The following is a 23,431-nucleotide window of genomic DNA, read 5'->3' on the forward strand; positions in this document are numbered from 1 at the left end:
TAAACTTGGCTTGGATCCCTATGAAGAGTGTGGTAATGGACATAGTGGTGGTCAATATTCCTCATCGGTTTGTCATGCTCTTATCTAGATCTTGGGGGTTCCAAGGTGGGGGGCTCTATCAAGTTAGATCTGACTTATGCCACTATTCCCACTTTTGGAGGCGAGAAAAGGAGGTTGTATAGAGAATCCAGGTTTGCAAAAACTATGACCCCAACTAAAGGCTCAGAAAACTCCCAAGTTCATGGAAAAGAAATCGACCTCTCATGCCTATTTGTAGAAGAAGATGAGACTATCCTAGAGGAAACATCAATGCACCTAACAAGATAGTTAGAGCACTAGCGTGAAAATGAAAACAAAGTATGGAATTTATACTTTGATGGAGCAAATTCAAAAGAAGGGAATGGAGCATGGGTACGGTTAGTATCCCTTGAGGGAAAGCTGACACCCCTCTCATTAAAACTAGAGTTTGAGGTGACTAATAACGTGGAAGAATATGAGGCATTTCTCTTGGGATTAGAATCGGAAAAGGATATGAATATTGAATGCCTAACGGTCTATGGAGACTCTAAGTTGGTCATGAGGCAGATCAAAAATCTATGCCAGGCCAAACACCCCATACCGAGGATGTACCGGAATGAAGTGTGGGATCTAATTGATAAGTTCTTCCTGGCCTTTAATATACAATTTCTGCTTAGGGAAGGAAACAGTATGGTTGACTCCCTTGCCATAGCAACAAGCAGTTTCAGGCCCCCACAAAATCCGCTCCTCAAATATGAGGTAGAAGCTAGATAGAAACCTTCGATGCCTGATAATGTCAAGCACTGGCAGGTATTCGTGGATGACGAGGAGGTGCAAATATTCATAGAAGTCGTTGGGGAGTTTTCCCACTCCACCATCAATCAAGAAGAGGAAGAAGCAAATCAAGAAGCCACTTCATGGAAAGACATAATGGTTGGGTGCAAAATTTTACAGCTGAAAGGGAATACCATCCCTCGCAGACTGGTCCCATTGGAAATTATTTTTAATAAGGACGACATAGTCTCCCAACCAATGGCCCCGAAGATAGATGATCAAGTAGAAGACTGCAACATCGAATAAGAGGAGGAACCCCAGATGATCAAGATATCAAAAGGAATCCCCTGGAAATACAAAAAAAGGTATTTAAATCTATTCAAAGTTTACAAGGATGTATTTGCTTTGTCTTATGAGGATTTGAAAGCATTTGATATTAACATCATTCAACATAAGATTCCTTTGAAGATTGAAATAAATCCATGCAAATAGAAACTTGGGCAGATAAATCCACTCTTACTCCCCTCCATTGAAAAAGAGGTGAGAAAGCTGTTATAGGCAAAAATCATAGTGCCTTTAAGGTACTCTGAATGGGTGGCCAACTTAGTCCCTCTTTAGAAAAAGAGTGGAGAAATAAGGTTATATGTGGATTTCCTAAATCTAAACATGTCGTCGCTGAAAGACAACTACCTATTGCCCAAGATGGATTATATATTGCAGAAGGAGGTAGTCTCAACCAGAATGTCCATGATGGATGGATTCTCAGGCTACAACCAGGTGATAGTCCACCCTAAGGATCAAAAGAAAGCTGCTTTCACCACCCCGTGGGGAACGTTCATGTATGCTCGTATCTCGTTCAGCCTTATTAATGTAGGGGCAACATTTCAGAGAGCCATGGACATAGCTTTCGTAGGGGAGCAAGACAAATTTGTGGTGGTTTACTTGGATGACATCACAATCTTTTCCAAAACTAATGAAGAGCACATCCTCCACTTAAAGCTCACCTTTGAAAAATGCAGGAGGTATGGTCTCTCTCTGAATCCTAAGAAATCTTAGTTCGCCCTGAGTGAGGGGAAGCTACTTGGACACATAGTAGTGCAAGAAGGAGTAAATATCGATCCTGAATGAGTCAAATCCATCAACCATATTCCCCTGCCCAGAAACAAGAAAGAGGTTCAAGCCTTTCTGGGGAGAATAAATTTCTTGAGGAGGTTCATACCCAACTACGCAGAAATTGTCAAGGGTATTACAAACATGCTCAAGAAGGAAAATGAAGTCAGTTGGAGCTCTTCCCCCATATATTCTTTCATCAAAATTAAAGAAGCTTTGGCCGAGGCCCCAGTACTAGTCATCCCCAACTATTCAATGCCTTTCTACATCTTTTCTTTTGCCTCCCCACATACTATTGCTACAGTGTTGTTATAGAAAAATAAAGAGGGTTATGAACAACCCATTTCCTTCTTCAACCAAGTCCTGAGGGATGCTGAGCTGAAATATAATATATTGGAGAAACAAGCCTATGCACTAGTCAAGGCTCTGAAGGCATTTCATATGTATGTGTTGCAATCGGAAATCACAATGTTTGTCCCAATGACAGCAGTCAAGGACATCCTGGTGCAAGGAGACAGTGAAGGAAAGAGGGGTAGGTGGATAGAAAAAATACAAGAATATGAGCTAGAAATAAAGCCTACCAAGCTCATTAAAGGCCAGGGGTTGGACAAGGTTTTATCTGAATCTAATTTCCAAGCTCTAGGGATAAACATCATCACGGAGGAGGGCAAACCCGAGGATTATCAGAGTGGGATTAGAACATCAGAGTATAAAATCTATGCCAAATATGAGGTATCTCCCTAGTATAAGATTATTGTTCATTATCTCTTATTCCTGAGGTGCTCGTTGGGGGTAGATAAATCCAAATACCAAGCCCTGAGGTTGCAACCTTAGAAATATATCATACCTAATGGCCTACTCTACTGGAAGGACCCGGCGGGATATTGATGTTATGTTTGGTGGAGGGTGAAACCCATAAGTTGATAGAAGATTTTCATGGAGTATTTTGTGGAGGAAACTTCAGCTGGAAGATTGCGGCACATAAAATTCTTAAGGTAGGGTTCTATTGGCATACACTGTTTGGGAATGTTCATTCCCAGGTCAGGTTGTGCCAGAAGTGCTAAGTGTTTGTTGAGAGGAAAATAATTTCTCCTCTCCCCCTAATTCCAGTACATGTGGAAGAACCTTTCAGACAGTGGGGAATTGATTTCATAGGAGAAATAAACCCACCATCCAGTGGCCAACACAAGTGGATATTGATGGCCATGGATTACTTTGCCAAGTGGGTAGAGGCCATCCTAGCCAGAAATGCTACAGACACAGTAGTAATCAAATTTTTGGAGGAGAACATATTATCTCATTTTGGTTGTCCCTCCAAAATTATCATTGATAATGATCAGGTCTTTAAATATGCCAAGTTCACAATCTTCTGCCATAAGTCCAATATTATCATCGGACACTCCACTACGTATTACCCTCAAGGTAATGGCATGACTGAGTCCTCCAACAAGACTATCGTAAGGGTGCTCAAAAAGGCCATTGCTGAAAATCAGAGAAACTCGGACTCCCAACTAAAGTTTGCTCTATGGGCCAACTAGGTAACACCTAAACGATCCACAGGGAAATCACCTTTTGAGCTAGTGTATGGTAAGGTTGCAGTCTTCCCGATCCAATTACCAATTCCGGTGGTGAGGTTATTACAAGAAGCAGAGGAAGAGCCAGGTTCCCTAACGTGAAGGATAAATCAGTTAGTCAAGCTTCATGAGAATAGAGGACAGGTGGAGGCCAAATTGTCAAATTACCAACAAAAGATTAAATCCCTATTTGACAAGAAGGCTAAGGATCGACCACTTCAATCTAGAGATTTAGTTCTCCACTGGGACGTCCGACAGGAAGACAAAGGAAAACATAGAAAATTTGACCCGCTATGGTTCAGCCCTTTCAAGATTGTAGAAGAAAGAGGAAATAACACATACATGCTTGAGAATATAGATGGTGAATATATGGAACTTCCGATAAATGGTAAGTTCATCAAATTTTATTTTCAAAATTAGAGGTGCCTATCTTGCACTCATTGTAAATATCCAGTGTGTGTATTATAATTTTTATTTGAATTTTCCAGTTTACGTTAAAAAATTATACTTTCACGAAAGTTATATTTTTTTTAGAAGAGACTCCATGCCCAAAGAAGTAGTTCACAGTGTGCAGGTTCTGAGCACCTTTCTAGCAAGGCACTGTCCCCAGATGGAGCCAATGTTGTCACTCACTGCATTACAAGTCATCAGTTGCCCAGAATGCATAAGAGCAATGAAGTTGAAGCCATTTCCCAAGCCAAATAAGATATCAGAGCTCAATTGGACCCTCTCCATAGCACATTCCTCGGAAGGAGCCTTCCAACGGTATATGGAAGTCCAAGAATGGACTTCTGGATCAGAAGTTAGATCATGCTAAAGTTGCCCTTTGAAAAGCTAGAAAACAAAGAGAAAATACCAAATGACCAAGGACAATCGCATATCAGAGGTCTAGGAGCTAATCACGATCTTAAATCAGTGGTTTTCCAAAGAGGCAATGAGGCATGCAGCGAAATATGCGATCAACCGATTTTCGATATTGCAAATCAGGCATATCGGCAGGTCCAGCTTATCAGCGGAACAATAGAGTTACGGCACTAGAACCTTGCAATATTGTCGATGTGCGATGATAGTGTTAAGGTGTCGGGGGAGGAAATCCATTTAACAAAGGAATTTCATGAAAAACAAAGGTCGGGTGGGTCATTTTTTCTCTCCTCCAAGGGGCCATGTGGTGGGATATGATTGGTCCTTATAGATGATGTGGTAGTACAGAGGACACATGGCATGCATATTCGACATTTTCAGGGGTCCTATGGTGGGATTTCTAGGTAACACATGTCACCACTCACAAGGTGACATGTGGCATTGATAATGTCAGCCCCGTAGATTGGTGATAACAATAGTCAAGGCGCTCTTACACCAAATTCTCTCGGGCTTGCGATTGCGATATGCGAGAGGTCCCCCGGATGTGATATGTTATGTGGCATGCTTTATAAAACCTTCGCGTCTGGACTATCGGCCGGTGTTGTAAAACAACATAAAGTCCCTCCCTCTCCCGTGTGGCGATTGTGATTAAGTCGGTGGGCCCGGTTTTGTTGATCAATGATTGTAGGTATCACTGGGTGTTATCAAAGGCAGGCACGGGATATCTCCAAAGTGAGGGATCCTATGTAACAAAGGAGAAAGGCCCTCGTACAGTAGTCTAAAAGCCTTAGCACCTAAAGGCTAAGCACTTGGTTGCAGTGCCCGACCATATGAAGAAAATAGTGGAAAGGGGCTATACCAAAGGGGGCCTGAGGGGGCATCAGAACGTGCCCGTTTCATAATGTTTCAGTGATAAAGGCCCTCACCTAAAAGACGTTTGTGTTACATCATAAGTGCATCCCCAGGTAGACCAGGGTTTCTATAATATCTTACAGGGATTTAAATTCATGATGGGTCGGCATCTATGGCTTTATGGGAAACAAGGGGTGCATTCAAAACCAGTATGGGGTGATTCAGAAAGGCCCATTGTGATACGAGAACAAGGTACAACCCAGGGGTCCTCCGCTTTAGTACCTATTGTAGCGGTTACAACCACCCTCCAAAATTTTTCCATAGCCTTGTTTTGGAGCCTCCCTTCCAACCTTCACAGCAGCTTTCCTTGCTACATCAAGTTCACAAGCTTCAGTGTCTTTCTTGCACAAAGGTAGCCTGTTGGTCATAGCTTTATCCATTCCCCTCATAGGTTATTCACCTAGCCTTGGTCCAGCTGAGGTATGAGCAGCTTCCCCTTGAAAATTGTGCATTTTTGGAGGGCAACCAATCTTCCCTCTAGAAATTGTGCAATCATCTTTGGCAGCCTGCTGGGCTCCAGAATTGCACAATCCTGCCTCCTAACACTCCCAACAGGATTTGTACAAATTTCCCCAGCAAGGCTGCTCAACCCAGAATTTATGCAAATCTGGGCAGCAGTCAGCTACTCTACCCAGAAATTGCGCAAATCTCCTGGGAAGCCAGCCAAAAATGCACATTTTTCTCCAGCAGTCGAGTAGTTTCTTGCATGTGCAGTTGAGTTGACTGGTTCCCTCTAGGACTAAGCAAAACAGACTTGCATGCATGGGCTGCTTCTCCCAAGGTAGCATGCAAAGGAATCTCTTGCTTCAGGGATCTATGTTTAGCAGTTGGAGGTTACATGCAAGGAGAAATTCCGAAACCTCCCACCAAGTGTCGCTTCCCCTAGATTTGTGGCATGCGCATCACAACCTTAATGTTATCAAAACTCATCAACCGGATGCTGCAGAGCTCATTCCTCACATCAACCTTGTAGCTCTGACATCCCACATCACATCTAGGAGTATTCGACACATTCAGCTCAGTTGTTTTGGGGTAAGCCCGCTTCCCATGCCTTGTGCTGCATTTCTGTCGCTTTTTGTGTTTTCTCTTGTGGGAGTATTGTTTTCTTGATTTCTTTGAACGCTTTCTGTTGTTTACATATATATTAGCTTCTCCTAGCTCTGTTTCAATTTTCCTTGCTATCTCACTGTTACCACATGCATGAAACTATTTTGCACGGACGTTCGCCCAACCGACAAACTACCTCACCCACCTGCATGTTGATCTGTTTGTTGAATCTTCATTCATGTTTTGCATGCATTGTCAATCACTTCTACTATCACTTAGTGTCACCTTGCATTTACTATCTTAGTTGCTTTCAGTTGCCTGTCTGCGAGTCAGGCCAACCTTGGCCCGGACTCTGCCTTCACCAAGGTTGCATTGCGCAATCTGGGGAAGGAAGGCTCACCTTCCTCTCTAGATTTGCGCATTCCTGCCCAACACTGGCCTCCAGGACTATTTTGCACATTTTTGGAGGACAGTGGCTGCTTGGCCCAAGAAATTGCACAAATTTGTCCCTAGGCCAGCAGACCTTCCTAGCAGGAATTGCGCATTGTGTAATCCCAATAGTCAGCAGCCAGACTGGACTATGCATTGTGCAGTTCCAGCAGTCAGCTAGTCTCCCAAAAACCTGAACTGTGCCTTGCGCAGTCTTGGCAGTCGGTCTCCCTACCTCCCGGCCCAAATTGTGCATCTTTCATGATCATGCACCCAGGTATGTTGCAAGTTAGTTCTCATGTTCATTTTGGTTTTTGACTGACATATTGCTTGCCATGAGTGTTTCCATGTCTCCAGGTATCCCAGGTGTTCATCTGCCTCTCAGAAGTATAGGTACAATTATTTCCAGGAGAGCAGAGACGAATACATCGTTTAGAACACACTTGGGGATGTAGTTGATCAAGTGTCCATGGACTTGCCTACCCATGAAGACATCAAGTTGTTCATAGACAAGGACATCAAGATATGATAGCAGCAGTACCACAGCGAGTAACATCATGAACAATAGTTGAAGACAGCATACCAAATGCAACGAATGCAAGAGGAGCGTTGTTGACAACACGCAGGCGGAACAAGGTTGCAAGCTCAAGCATGTCCATTGATGATGAAAGCAACTTTGGAAACTCTGGCTATGAAGTGGCGGCGCGACGTGAAGATCGTGTGAAGGCATAAGATGGAACAAAGAAGGAGTTGCATGTGTTGAAGCAGCAACTCAGGAAGAAAATGAAGCTGCACAGACAAAGGAATGAGTTACAACAGGAACAGGAACAACAGTGGGCGCAACATGCACTCATGGATGAAACTGCGCCTGTACAAGTTAAGGATCCATCCCAGCAGTTGATACAAAGTAGACATGGTGAGCAGTGTTGTTGATCGCATGCAAGGGATTCAGCACCATTCATTTCATTGAGTGCACGCATGCAATCCAACCCATTCAATACACTCATCAAGGCGCAGACTAGAAGTAAGTCCAGCTGGGGCTGAACATCTACCTTAGAAAGTTGATGTGAATGACCACCAACACACACTTCAAGATCAGCACAAACACTATGCATCAGTTTGTTTGTGGTTCAACCATACCCAAGAAGACCATGCACATGTTAGCAGACGAGTTGGATGAAGGGGCTGAACCAATGCACCAGTTGCAACGGAGGCAAGAGTTTGCTTCAGCAAGATGTCACCATGAGGTGCATGCACACCATCATGGACAAAGCTTAGCATCATCTCACCACCTCCACCATCACAAGCATGTCAAAGAGTTGGTCTCATCACAGCGGACTGAGTGCCAGTGATGTCTTGCAAGGCTTGCTCAAGCCATGTTGTCTCACATGGGTACATGTGCATTGTAATTTTCAGTCATGTCAAATGTAATTCAAGTGTCAATGGTTGGATGTAGCAGTCATAGAGTAGGTGAAGAATCATGAGGGTAGTTGAACTGTCATAAAGGAGAATGTGAAGGGTCACCCCACCCTTTGCTATAAATAGTCCCTCATAATTCATTGTAGAGGCTTTTGGTTAGCCAAGCTTCTACTAAGACTATCTTGAAGAAGGCTTGGACAGTATTGTAAGGCACCTTGGCTTCTCCACTACATGGAGCAAGTACATGTCTTTGGAGGAGAAAGTGGATGTGGCTGTAACATTTCATTGATGGGGCTAGCAGGATTATATGGATGTATTGTATGATTGGAACTTACACTTTTATATAATAAGAGCCAGCACATTTTCATGCATATGTTGTTATTGTAGTTGGAATGCCCCGGTTGCCTTAATGATATATGTTGTTTAACTTACGTATTTGTGTATGAACTAATTCATATGCAATTATATGAATCTTGTTGCAAATGTGTTGTACATGATGTTAATGTTGTCACCGTCTGTGTCGACTGCTCTGCTAGACACTAGACAGACCTTTCACAGGAACCTTGTTGTAACAACCATTGCACTCATTTGGAATGATCTGTGAGTGTTGGATGTGTTATCTTACCTTGTATGCTGTGACTACCGCATCCGAGTGGATTGCTTCACCGGAATTTGTTTATGTCCTTTTGTGTTGTGTGTTCCTAGCTGATTTGGGACTGATCCCTTTCAACCTGGAATTCACCTTCACCCTTTTCTCCCCCCTTATGTGTTAGAACCTATCATACACCTTCCTTGACTCACTGCAACGGTCACACCCTTGCTACTGACAGTGTTATCTTACTTGCCTCTGTGCGACACCACGGTCAAGGCATTACCTTACGACCTAGTAGTGGGAATCCTACACCAAACGGTCTGAGGTCTAGTTGGGACTTCTTACCGAGGAGATCCCCTTGACATGTTGGTAGGTCCAGCACCATCAACATTTCTGGTGCTAGAAGGAGAGCTTGATGACAAGCTGTGTCCTCTCATTTAGTTTTGAACCTTTGCATATATTTCATGGAGTCTTGCACTCTTCTTCCCCCGCGGTATTTTTCGAATCGTGAAGATGTCGCCATCACGGGGAAGATTTTCAATCTCTTGTCCACTCATACGTATGATGGTGAAGGTGAAGTGGCCTGGCCTTTATGAGGAAAATGAGTTTTCTTACGAATAAGTCAGTTTGTTGCTTGCATACACACTTCACAAATCTCTATTTCATTGGGTGCTCAGCCTACCGGCTAACACCGTGCACTCATTTGAGCACTTATGAGATCTTATTGAAGACATGTTCTATCATTTTGATCCAGACCATCTTGACCAGAAACTGTTACAGCAATAGAGGGCTCTGCATGAATCCGTTATTGATTTTTGGCAGCACTTCCGTGACTTGCAATTTCAAGCTCTGAGGAGCCAGATGAAATTCACTTATCTTTGTGACCAGTTCAAGTACTGCCTTAAGAAATTTTCCCGTCCCAAGCGAAAGTTTGAGATCAAGCCTCTCTCAACATTTTTTGTTGATGGAGTTACGCAACCTCATGTGGAAGTGGGCACTATCTCAAATGACTGTCCACCTTCCTCTTATTCAATAGCTCCACCACTACCCAGTGATGTTGAGGATCATGCTCACACACCTGTTCATCCTTCACACCCTCCCAACATCACTTCACTCAATTTTTGCACAGATTTTTTTGTGAGTCCTTCAAGTCCTCATAAGCATTCTTTTCTATGACCTCCATCTTCGCACCCGGGTGTTCCTCTGAATGATGATGTCTTGTGTTCGTCCATTCCGGAATCTTCACTTGTTGTGAACGAGGAACAACCCACCGACAGAGTGGTTTTGCACAACCAACATGCGCTGTCATTCATGAAGAGTATGAATGGGAGCTTGAGTATCAACACTCGGCGAAGGATGACTCCCTTACATCTAAGCCCCCTCCGTTATTTCCTAACATCGTTGGTGAACTTGTCATCCATGATTTTGCATGTGTGTCTTCATCCATGGATGCACCCATTGTTGATCTTTCGCAAGACACACCGTATGTTAGCCCATCATCCAACAATGAATAGGACCAATCATTCATTGGAAATCCACTTGAGCTTTCAACTGTTTTTTCCAGAAACAAGGAGGGTAAACATCCTTCCTCCTCATTTACCCCTATGTGTGATTCATTAAACCATGAGGATGCCAACCAACATCCTGAATTTTCTGATCTTGGTTGCCGTGATCTCTTCACCTCATCATCCAATCATGATGTTGATTCATTCGTTGTTAATCCTTCTAAGCCATTGTCTACTAAGATCCATCTGTCAACGAAGTCGAAACCCCATAGACCATCGAGGAACTTTAGCCTGAGCTGATGGTTATGTCACGCCCTCACTATCCTGAGGTTGGTTTTCCTTCTGATCAGGAAATTGTTCAAACACTCAAGGCTCCTCATCACTCATCTATATGCACTCAAGATCAATCTAACACTCAGATTTTACTTCCTCTACTCAAACTACACAATCCCATTTCTCATGCATTGGGGGAGTCTTACATCGCAAGCACTCGTGCGCGATGCAAGTTATCTTTGTTTCTTTCGTTTGCTTACATGTCATAGTCAAGAGTATTCTTATGCTTCAAAGTTTCAAATAGTGTCACATAGCACCATGATAATTCTACGGACTTCCAGTCATGCACATGCACTCACTTATGTCCCGTGGGCACTCTGAATCACGAAGTGTGGTTGTCTTCACTGTTATATCTTTCTTGCTTGTTGGTTTGGACAACTGGGTTGCTCGCGGACCAAGCCTTCACCAACATGGGTCTACCAATGCGCTAATGGATGCATTGGAAGTATCACTTCACGTGATCAGGCCCATGTACCGTTAGTGTAGGAGTAGGAGTAGTGTTTGCTTTCAGTTGTTTTCTTGCATGCTTATTTGCTTACGTGCTTTGTTTACTTGTTTTTTTTCTTTCTTGTTTGTTTACTTGCTTAGCTTTCATTTGTTCTTCTGCTCTTGCTTTTCTTTGTTGATTGTTAGTTCGTTCGTTTGTTTCGTTCATAGGTTAGTTTTGCATGAAACCATGTATGAATTTTGAAGCGATCTGGGTAAAGTACAGGAGGGCTTGTACAGCTACCACTACTTGGTTAGTTGTCATCTTTCCTATGTATGATGAGCTTGTTACTTTTAGTCCATGATACGTCGAAGGAAAATACGTACTTTTCAAAGTGAACCTTGGTGTAAACACAACGCTTGTGCGCTAACTAGTGTCACCTTCTCTAGTCGATTGTTTTTGGGTTAACCCTTGTCAGCTCAGTCAAGTAGAGTAAGGTAAGGGGGAAAAAATTAACAAGCACGTCAGAGATACAATAAACTACTTCTCTACTGGAACAACCTCTTCTACTCTCAATAAGTCGGGATCCCTCTTCTGCCTCTGAAATGAATAAGTGCTATGCACAGTGAAAAATGAAAAAAATGAAAATTCAAAAATTCAAAATGAAAAATGAATAAGGTGAAAGAAGAGAAAGGCTTCCTGCACAGGGAGGTGATGCAAGTAACTCCGTCGGGGTACTGACTAGGCTCGCTGGCAGCAGAGCCATGCTTGTGTTCCTATGTGACTCCACCGGGTACTGTCCAGGCCTGCTAGCAGTGGAGCAACACCAGAGATGAAACTAAGACTCTGACGACTATACTGCTTGTGCACCTATATACCCCTTGACCCCAATCGAAACAACCGTTTTTCCTTGGCTTGGAATGTGTGTCAATTGACCAAGGGTTTGGAAGATGCTACATCTTACAATTAAGATTAGTGTGAAACCAAGATGAGCTAAAAACTAAACAATACTTCTGGAGGTGTTAGACTTTCTTTTCACGAACAAGTTCCATTCATAGAGCTGGAGTTCTACCAGTGTGTTGCCAAGTGTTGTAGTGGTTACAACCACCCTCCAAAAATTTTCCTTAGCCTCGTTTTGGAGCCTCCCTTCCAACCTTCGCAACGGCTTGCCTTGCTTCGTCAAGTTCACAAGCATCAGTGTCTTTCTTGTACAAAGGGAGCCTGACGGTCACAGCTTGATCCCTTCCCCTCACAGGTTGTTCACCTAGACTTGGTCCACTTGCAAGATGAGAAGATTAACCTTGAAAATTGCGGATTTCTGGAGGGAAACCACCCTTCCCTCCTGAAATTGTGCAATCCTCTCTAGCAGCCTGCTAGGCTGCAAGATTGTGCAATCCTCCCTGTCAACACTCCCAGCAGGATTTGCGAAAATTTCCCTAGCAAGGCTGCTCAGCCCAGAATTTGCACAAATCTGGGTAGCAATCAACTACTCTGCCCAGGAATTGTGCAAATCTCCTAGGCAGCCAGCGCAACTCCCAGCCATAAATGCACATTTTTCTCCAGCAGTCTCTTGCATGTGCAACGGAGTTGACTAGTTCCCTCCAGGACTGAGCAAAACAGACTTGCATGCATGGGTTGCTTCTCCCAAGCCAACATGCAAAGGCCTCCCTTGCTTCAGGGATCTATGTTTGGCAGTTGGAGGTTACATGCAAGGAGAAATTCTAAAACCTCCCACCAAGTGTCGCTTATCCTAGATTCGTGGCATGCGCGTCACAACCTCGATGTTATCAAAACTCATCAACCGAACACTACAGAGCTCATTCCTCATATAAACCTTGCAGCTCTGACATCCCACATCACATCTAGGAGCAGTCGGCACATTCAACTCATCTGTTTTGTGATAAGGCCGCTTCCCATGCCTTGTGTTGCATTTCTGAGCTCTGTTTTAGTTTTCGTTGCTATCTCACTGCTGTCACATGCAAGAACCTATTTTGCATGGACGTTCGCCCAACTGGTGAACTGCCTCACCCACATGCATGTTGATCTGTTTGCTGAATCTTTCATTCATGTTTTGCATGCATTGTCAATCACTTCTGCTATCACTTAGTGTCTCCATGCATTTACTGTCTTAGTTGCTTTCAGTTGCCCGTCGGCGAGTCGGGCCAATCTTGGCCCAGACTCTGCCTTCACCAAGGCTGCATTGCGCAATCTAGGGAAGCAAGGCTCACCTTCCTCTCCAGATTTTCGCATTCCTGCCTAGTACTAGCATCCATGACTGTTTTGTGCATTTCTAGAGGACAGTGGCTGCTTGCCCCAAGAAATTGCGCAAATTTGTCCCTAGGCCAGCAGTCCTTCCCAGCTGGAATTGTACATTGCATAATCCCAGCAGTCAGCAACCAGACTGGACTGTTCATTGTGTAGTTCCAACAGTCAACCAGTCTCCCAACAACCTAGACTATGCCTTGTGTAGTCTTGGCAATCGGTCTCCCGAACTCCCGGCCGAAATTGCGCATCCTTCATGATCATGCACCCAAGTATGTTGCAAGTCAGTTCTCATGTTCATTTTGGTTTTCGACTGAAAAATTTCTTTCCATGAGTGTTTCCATGTCTCTAGGTATCCTAGGTGTTCATCTGCCTCTCAGCAGTACAGGTACAATGGTTTCTAGGAGAGCAGAGACGAAGACACCGTTAAAAGAACACTTGTGGATGCAGTTGATCAAGTGTCCATGGAATTGCCTACCCACGAAGACATCAAGTTGTTCGTAGACAAGGACATCAAGATATGACAGCAGCGGCATCATAGCGAGCAACATCATGAACAACAGCTGAAGAAAGCATACCAAATGCAACGAATGCAAGAGGAGGGTTGTTGACAACATGGAGGCGGAACAACGTTGCAAGATCAAGCAAGTCCATTGATGATTAAACCAACTTCGGATTGATCTACGAGTGATGTACGTGTTATCTTACCTTGTATGTTGTGACTACCGCATCTGAGTGGACTACTCAGCCGGATGTTGTGTACGTCCTTTTGTGTTGTGTGTTCCTATGTTATAGACATTTTTGGGCACTACAACCCCAAGCATGAAATGTCCATAAACCAAGGGCTCCTAAGTCCCTAAAAGTGTTGTTCTAACCCCTAAAGGAACAAGGTCAACTGATTACAGCTTCTCCCAGAAGTTCTCCATGAAAAACTGCTCGGAACTGGTCAAAACAGGATCATTTCAGCTGCTCCATAGGCAAAGTGCGTTGCATCTCACCTAAATACACTGTGTGGGTGCGTTGCATTTCAAAAAGCCCTTCTATGGGGTGCGATGGGCGAGAAGTGACAAATGGCAGTGTCATTCCGCGAGGTGGAGAGGCATGGAAACTTCCAGAAACTTCTCTTGTGACACCTGCCTCTCTGAATTTGACCAAGGATGAGTAAGAGATCATCAATCTCCAAGTGGAAGCAAGAACTATCAGAGGGAAGACACTAATCAAAACACAAGCTGACTCATCTCCCTTACAGATATCTATATATGGATCCCTCATCCCAGAGATCCAGAGGTTGGAATTTTTCATATTGTAAGGAGTTGTTGTTGGTTTCTTGAGACAACATCAGGATATTGGGTGATCTAAGCTTTGTATGAGGTGAAGAGGGGCTTCCTTGCTGAGGGGATGATGCTGGGTCAGAACAACTGGTTGTAAATCCCTTGGCTCTTTCTTGTTTATCAATAAAATCTATTCAAGTTTTCCCCCATACTCTTGTGTCATTTATGTTTGCTGCATTTGTATGGTCAATTTACATCTGATCCTAGATTGTTTATGATTATAGGTCCATGTTCTTGTATAGTGCTATGCTACTGCGATCTTACAGGTACTCTGTGAAGCTGAGTGTGCAAGGGAACAAGTAGCGAAAGACTATCAAGAGAGAGAGGAATCGAACCAGGAGATTAGCGCAAGACAGAGGTTGGTCTTCTTTTTTCTTCTCTCATCTATACTTCATAAAGGAAAAACGAAAGTAGCTTTACTTTGTTTGTTTCTAAGGTAGCTATCACACCTTAGTGGGATAAGCAGTTCTGTGTAGACACTTTTCCCTGTAACAAAATGGCGACTCCACTAGGGACGAATTAGTTTGTTTGTTTATCTTCCTTGTTGTCTATTTTATAAACTTACAGTCGGAGCCTGAAGTTGAGCCAGGTAGCTTTCGAACTGCATTTGCTATGCAAATGCAAAGTAGATAAATGTCGCTTCAGTCAATCTCCGGGATTTGTTTATAAATTAAAAAATTGATTTACAAACTCTCTGATTGCCCTTTGTGATAGCTCTTAGATCCTCCTTAGATCTACCCCTGATTGTTGCATTATTGATTACCATTTGCTCGGCCAAAACCCATGAACTGAACTGCAAACTGTGACCCGGAACCCAAGCAAAGTCTCGTCTTTGGCCCAGCGCAGGTACTGTTATGTGAATCTGAAATTCAGCGCACTTCCCGAGTGTAGTAGGTGCGCTGCATTTCAAATTCCCTGTGTTACAGGTGCACTGATCAGACTAGGCATTGTTCAGTTTTGGTTTCTGTGATTCATTCTTTCCAGTTCTATTCATGAATTTTGCTGCCTGTGATCAGTATATCTCTGTTTGAAACCCCTTTTTCTTGCTGTTATTCTGCCTCCTTTGTACAAAAGAACTGTAAATGTTTTTGTGTGTTTGTTGAGTCATTTTCAGTTCTCCTTTTCAAAAGTAACGTAATCGTACTGTCGTCCTTTGATTTGAAAGCGTCGTAAGTGTCGTTTTCAGGCATAGGAAAGAGTTTGATTGCTGTAGATAGTCGATTATCCTGTTACTATTGTATTTGGTCTGAATTTGTAATTTTTCTAGTGTCGAAAGAAAGTATTCATTTCCAAATCATAAAGTGTGATTTCCTCCATTTTTTGATTTCGAAAAGAAACTTGTTGATAATTGTCGCTTGAAAAGTAATTCAGATTTGTGCATTAGCTTTCTTTTCTCCATTCACATACTAAGAAAGTTGAAAACAAATACATGCATGTGCATTTGCATTTAGACTGTTTGATTGGTTTGATTTAGGAAAGTGCATTTAGAGTGTGCTCTTTGCTCTTTGTGAAAGAATACTGTCTCTCTTTCCTTAGTAGCTAGGATTTTCATTGCACAAGGAAGATAAAAGACTGTTTATCATCTTAGATTGCATTTTAGGAATTACACATCTACATCTCGCGGTGAACTTGAAAGGAAAACTTCATAAACAATATCAACTATAAAATAAATTCAATGAATCTAACAACGCTTTGGAACCTAACGCACAACATTTAGAAGTCTAGGCTAGAGACGTATTCTGGCGTCGTAAAGCCTGGTAACTGTTGTTCTCACTGATGGTTGGGTGATTCCTCCACTTGGAGACAATAAGTGCCAGTACGGACTTGTGCTCCCACGTACCGTCGAGTATATTTTGGGGGACCACAATAGGCTTAATCCTTTATCCATAGGAAGTCATTTCTGCCGCCCTATCGATCGCAATGCACTGAACACAGCATTCGGGAAGATTGACTGCCATACCGTAAAAAGTATTCTGCAGTTTTGCGATTGGTTTGGTAATCCCTCTACCTAGATTTCCAGAGCAGTCCCTTTCGTTCCTTTTCAGACTCCTTAACGGAAAAGGTCCATCTGAGCACTTGTCACTTCAAGCTCATTAAAAATCGAAGGCGACTAGAGTCATCTTTTGTTTTTTCTCGACTCTTAAAAATTGAAAAAAAAAGTTGTGTCAAAGCGTCTAAAATTCATCTAATTCGGAAACATACATCCCCTTTATTTTTAGTTGATCGAGTAATCCACAATCGTGGAAGAAATTCAATTAAAACCTGGTCGTTCGAGGAGGCTTACGAGTCAACCGTCTTTGTCTCCGGAATCGAAGCTAGTACGGACAAAGCGAACTCGTTTAACCGGTTCCAAATCTCCTGTTAAAGTTAGAACAAGTGTTCCAACAACATCAAAGATTCCGGTTACTCCAAACATTTCTGGTATCCCTGCCTTTACAGAAGAAGTCCAACAGCAACAGAAGGACAGTAGTACTGATCCTAGTCTGAGAGTAAACACTTGTATCACTGAACCAGTTCCATCTACAACCGGTTCGGAGAGTGTTTCTCCCCAAACATCTGTCACTGCAGATTCCATACCTTCTTCGGCACCAAAAATATTCTACGGACTTGACGGTCTACCCCTTCCACCTGGTCTGATTGCTATAGAAGAGATTGTGGAAAATCCTCCATCTAGTACTCCATTGCAATTTAGAGTCGGGATCACTCTGTGTCCCTTCATCAGAAGTTAGTCTACCGCCAGTGGAAGCTCCTGTAGAATCGCTAGGTAATATTTTGGATAGACTAGAAATGTCTGAACAACCGTCAACATCTAGGACTGTGTCGTCTGACACAGCGACGGCAGAACTTCCCGCTATCACTCCAATAATATTCACCAGTATACCATCTGTCCCAACTAGCTCTCAATCGCTACAAGGAGCCCACTCAGGGGTCATTTCGACGGTATGGTCTGTTCCTGTTTGTTCATCTGGGATAATATCCGGAAACTCTTATGTTGAGTCTCAACAAATTGATCCATTTGGAGGTCAATTTGGGCAGTCCAGCCCTCAAGGGAAAACCATTCCCTTAAGTACCGGATTACCACCGTATGGGGGGTAGTATGCCCTTTCATTATCCCCTCCGGGAGGACAGCCATATGGGAGTTCACAACAAAATTCAGGTTATGTTGGAATTACATCAAGCGGTTGGGTACCGATACTACCTCAACAACCAAGAGTTGTATATTCAATGCAACAATGCTTACCTATGTCAAGTATACCAACTATGCCAGCTATTGTGACGGTGTCGCAAGTTCAAGCGCTGCCTGTTGTATGCCAACCTCAGGTTTCTCAGGTTGTAATGAAACAGCCCCTTGACCCTGCAACTCAACCACAATCGCCGACTGGTGGAATGACATAGGTTCAAACGGGTACAATCACCCCTCATCTTGGTCAAACAGTTAGTATCGAGCAACAGCACATGGCTTCACAACCATGGCTATTGCAATACCAACAACCACAGTTCCAACAAGTATACCAAGCTTCTGAGCAACAAATCTTTGCGAATAGTGGGCAACCGTATATTCAAAACGGTCAAAATCAACCATTTTACAATGGTCATGCCCACCAACCTTACCAAAGTTACCAGCATCAAATGCATTATGCTGGTATGAAAAGACCAACTGCTCAGGCAATACCATCTGATCCTGGGTATGCTTCACCTAACCTGAATCAACAGTTACCCTTTGTGGCAACTTTAGAGTTACCTGATTTAAATCGGTTAACAAACGATCCAATCGCTTACGTCCCTTGGTGGCCAACGACTCCGCATAAAATTCCATCAGATATTCCTAAATTTAATGGAAATCTGAGTGAAGATCCGTCGAATCATGTGATGAACTTTCATCTGTGGTGTTCATCAAACACTTTAAACGATGATTCAATCAGGCTTCGCCTTTTTCACAGGACGTTAACTGGTCTGGCAGCAAAATGGTATATCGAATTGCCTAGAGCTTCATTCGACAACTTCAGTACCCTAGCCACAACCTTTTTAACCCATTTTCAGTTACTGATAAGGTACGAAAAAGGAACGGAACTTCTTACCAACTTCAAACAAACGACGGCCACTCACATATCTGATCATATACATGAGTGGCGACATCGTCGTAGAATGGTGAAAACGTATGTTCCCGATCAGCTCTTAGCTAAATTGTTTATCAAGTCATTACTGCCTTCCATCACGGAAGATGTGGCAAAAGGGGGGGTCGTCACCGAAGAGCAGGTTATCGCTCATGCACAATATTTGGATTTGATTTACACTCAGTCTGGCACACTCTACGATAAAATACCTGACGCTCCTAGACCGGAATTCTCAGTTCCTCCTCCTCCTAAATCAAAAAATGACTCTCATGTCGGTGATGGCGTGATTGGCGCAACAGACACGAAATCGACAAAGGATACATCTAAAAAGGCCCGTAAGATTTCCGGTCAAAATGCAAATGAGGAACTTCTTGCCTCGGAAGTAAATGTCGTATCGACAGATAAAGGCAAAGAAACCAAGAAACCAGGGGGCAAGAAGAAAGGCAAAGGGAAGAAGAAGAAACAGGGAGAATCGTCACCTGAAAAATCTTCTGCAAACCCTCCTGGAAATAGGAAACCAAAAAATCCATGCTTTATATGCGATGAGGATCATTGGACCGCAGATTGTCCACACAGAGCTGAGCTTAAAAAATTCTTCAAGAATTCAAAAACCTCGGCAGTATTAACTGATCCGTTTCCAAATCCAGGGACAAATCTGGTTGACAGTGGAAATGCTTCCCCATCTCAAGTGCTAATGTTGTTGGTTTCCAAATAGCAAAATGATTCTTTGATATCGACAAGAAACAAATATTATGGGAATCCACAGTTGTCGAACAATGAGGATAAAGATCAACCTAGTAGTTCGACAACAACTTCGACAGAAGTTGCGCCACCCATCATTCCCAAGTTGACAATAAAACTGCCAAAGGGAGTAGTACACAAGTCGACGTTTAATCCCCGTGCTAGAGCGGCACAACATTATAATATAGTGGAAGATTTGGCCCAATCGCCATCCGCTATGTCGACTCTTGAGGTACTACAAAATTGCCCATCCCAAAAGCAGGCTTTATTATCAGCCATTGGTGGGATAGACCCAAAGGATTCCAATCTCGTATCCTTCGATCATAAAGGATACGATCCTCAGTTACCAGCTAAACTAGCTTTCCTCGTTCAAGTGAAAGCCTTCAACAAAACTGTTCATCGAACAATTATTGATGAGGGGGCATCTACATGTATTATGTCGATGAGTTGCTGGAAAACTTTAGGATCTCCAACCTTGTCGCAATCTTCGACAACATCAAAAGCATTTGATGGAAGAACATATACCCCATATGGTATTCTAAGTAACTTGAAGGTTGAACTAGGAGGGAAAACAGTAGAAATAGATGTTGAGGTAATCGACGGAAATTTCGATTACAACATCCTACTGGGAAGACCATGGATATATGCCATGGCTGCTGTTGTGTCGACCTATTTTAGGAAGATTGCATTTCCCTTTCAAGGAGGGATTATAATCGTCGATGAACAAAACTTCCTCCCCAATGGTTCTCAAGTTACAGGAAGCATTCCAATGATCCATGGAAGCCCCCATTCGCTTCAAAATATCGGATTAGGCCTACTAAAAGATCCTATATTAATGGGAACTTTCGCCCTTCCACCTCCAATCAATTTGGCGGAAGTAGCGTCGGTAGGAACCTACAATATGATATCTTCTAAAAAGATCTCAGAAAACGATATCAACATGGATCATGCGCAGGTTTTGCCTCCAAGCCCAACAAAAATATTGTAGCAATCAATGTTCCTAGCATGGGAGGCAAACCCAAATCAATGCTCGTTAAGCGTTTGGATAGATAGGTCTAAAGAATATGGTACCTCTTCAGACCCTTGGTCGCGAGTGCATGTCACTGACGAAGGAATTGTTCAATAAATGGTAATTGAAGGGGCACCATGGGATGATTACCACCATTGTTCCCTTCTTCCAGATTGTGAAGAAAATACTCCTAATGACCTTTATCATCCTTCAGTTTTTGATTTCCTATCAAATACTGTAAACACGGTGGATTCCGAGTGAAACTTGTCCAACATTCAAGAGACTATCGCCATAAATATCTCGACCAAAACAGATGTTGTAGAGAATATTTATGTTGGAAAATGTTGTTCTCCTTCAGAAATGGAAATATATAACGCTCTTTTTCGTGAATTCATAGATGTCTTTGCTTGGTCATACAGTGAAATGCCAGGCATTGACTCGAGTATCGTTGAACACGAAATCAAGATGTATCCAAATGTCAAACCAGTACGACAACGGCTACGGCAGGTGCACCCCAAGAAAGCCGCTGCCATTAAGGTAGAAGTTGAAAAACTTCTCCATGCTGGTTTCATTTACCCGGTTCCTCTAACTGATTGGGTATTGAATATTGTCCCTGCTATGAAAAAACAAGGAACAATTACAGTGTGCATCGATTATAGGGATGTAAATCAATCTTGTCCAAAAGACAACTACCCTACTCCCTTCATCGACCAGATAATTGATGAATGCGCCGAATGTGAAATCTTTTCATTTATGGATGGATTCTCCGGGTATAATCAAATAAATATCTGCCCATAGGACCAGCGAAAGACTGCATTTATTTCTCCGTGGGGCACATTCGCATATCGAAAATTACCCTTTGGTTTAAAGAACGCAGGGGCAACATTTCAGAGGGCAATGAATTATGCCTTCCATGACATCAAAAACATCGTTTAACCATACCTCGACGACCTTCCGGCTCATTCGTGAAAGCGGATTGATCATCCGCAGCATTTAACAGTGATATTTCTACGTTGCCGACACTACAAGATACAACTCAACCCACACAAATGTGTATTTTTTGTCAGTTCTGGTCGTTTACTTGGCTTTGTAGTCTCGAAAGACGGGATTCGTCTTGACCCATGTAAGGTTCAAGCAATCATAAATTTGCCTCCACCTTCAAATTTGCTTCAGATTCAGAAACTCCAAGGGAAAGCAAACTTTCTGAGGAGATTCATTCCAAATTACGCCGAACTTGCTAAAGGTTATATGCATCTTTTGAAAAAAATAAGTACCCTTTGTCTGGGATCAGGTTGCGCAATCTTCCTTTGATGCTTTAAAAGAATCCCTAATGAAAGCATCATTAATGTATGCTCCTGATTATCAAAAAGACTTTAACCTATATCTGGCTGCAGCAGATACAACCATCGCAATGGTTTTAGTTCAAGAAGACAACGGAATTGAACATCCTATATATTATTTAAGTAAGAACTTAAATGATACAGAAAGAAAATATTCTTATGTTGAAAAGCTAGCGCTCGCAGCTGTTCAAGCAATACAGAGATTTTGACACTACGTCCTCTTTCGAAAAACTACCATTCTGTCATATTGCAACCCCATGACTTATATATTGTCACGACAGTTGCTGGGGGGGAAATATTCAAAATGGATAGCAATTCTACAAGAGTTTGATCTGGAATTTGTAAAATCCAAGTCAAAGAAAGCTCTGGTTTTCGCGGAATTATTATGCGATCTCCCATCGTCGTCCAACGATGAAACATCTGAAGAAGCAATCGTGCACGAAAATTTGTTTCTGATATCTTCAAGCAATCTGTGGTATGGGGATATAATCATTTATCTCCAAACCCAAAAATATAGGCCAAATACCTCTCGCTCCGAAAAAAAACGTATTCGATACCAAGCAAAAGACTACATGATCGTCGGTGATACACTTTACCGTCGTGGTATCGATACGGTTCTGAGAAGGTGCCTCACCCATGAGGAGGCCGAAAAAGTCCTGAATGATTGCCATTTAGGTGCGTGTGGGGGGCATCAATCAGTTATGCTACAACGCAAAAATATTTATGAGTAGGATACCCCACCTCGACCGGGGGGCATGGGTATATCATAGTCACAGTCGACTATTTTACCAAATGGGCCGAGGCGATGCCTACATTAGATAATACTGGTGAAAGAGCTGCCCTCTTCTTTTTCAATCATGTAGTTGCCAGATTCGGGGTCCCACAAGCTATAGTCACGGATCATGTATCACATTTTCGCAATCACATGATGGTCGAATTAGCTGCCAAACTAGGGTTGTCTCACGACAGCTCTACTCCATATTACCCGCAAGCCAACGGACAAGTTGAAGCAATCAACAAATTCCTGAAGTGCATGTTGCAAAGGATGATTGGAGTTCACAAAAGAAGTTGGCACCTAATCCTGTACTCAGCCTTGTGGGCTTACCGAACATTGGTAAGGAATGCGACCGGGTTTACATCTTTCCAACTGGTATATGGCCTGGAAGTAGTCTTACCAATCTAGTGTGAAATCTCGTCCCTCAAACTCGTAATTGAACTTCTCCCCGGAACTTCAGAAGAGGAGGCTCGTTTCTTGGAACTAATCCAACTGGATGAAACCCGTCGTGATGCCGCTTTGGCTAACGAAGCCCATAAGAAATGAGTCAAAGCGCAGTTCGACAAGAATGTCAAACCCCGTGTCTTCTCAGAAGGTGACTTGGTCTTGCTTTATGACCAAGAATCCGATAAATTGGGGGCAGGTAAATTCAAGTCTTTATGGATGGGCCCCTATATTGTTAAGCGAGTGTTAGCAAAAGGAGCCTACGAGTTAATGGATTATGACGGAATTCCACTGGCACAACCTCGTAATGGGTTGTACCTCAAGCGTTACTATGCGTGATTCGGTATAGTAACTTGTATGCTTTTGTTATGTTTTTGTTTTCGCTAAAGTGTTTGTTTTGGTCAAGTAATCCA

This window comes from Pinus tabuliformis, chromosome 7 (assembly GCF_031772625.1).
Source record: "Pinus tabuliformis cultivar Carrire ecotype Pingquan chromosome 7, CPIR1, whole genome shotgun sequence".
Lineage (NCBI taxonomy): Eukaryota > Viridiplantae > Streptophyta > Pinopsida > Pinales > Pinaceae > Pinus > Pinus tabuliformis.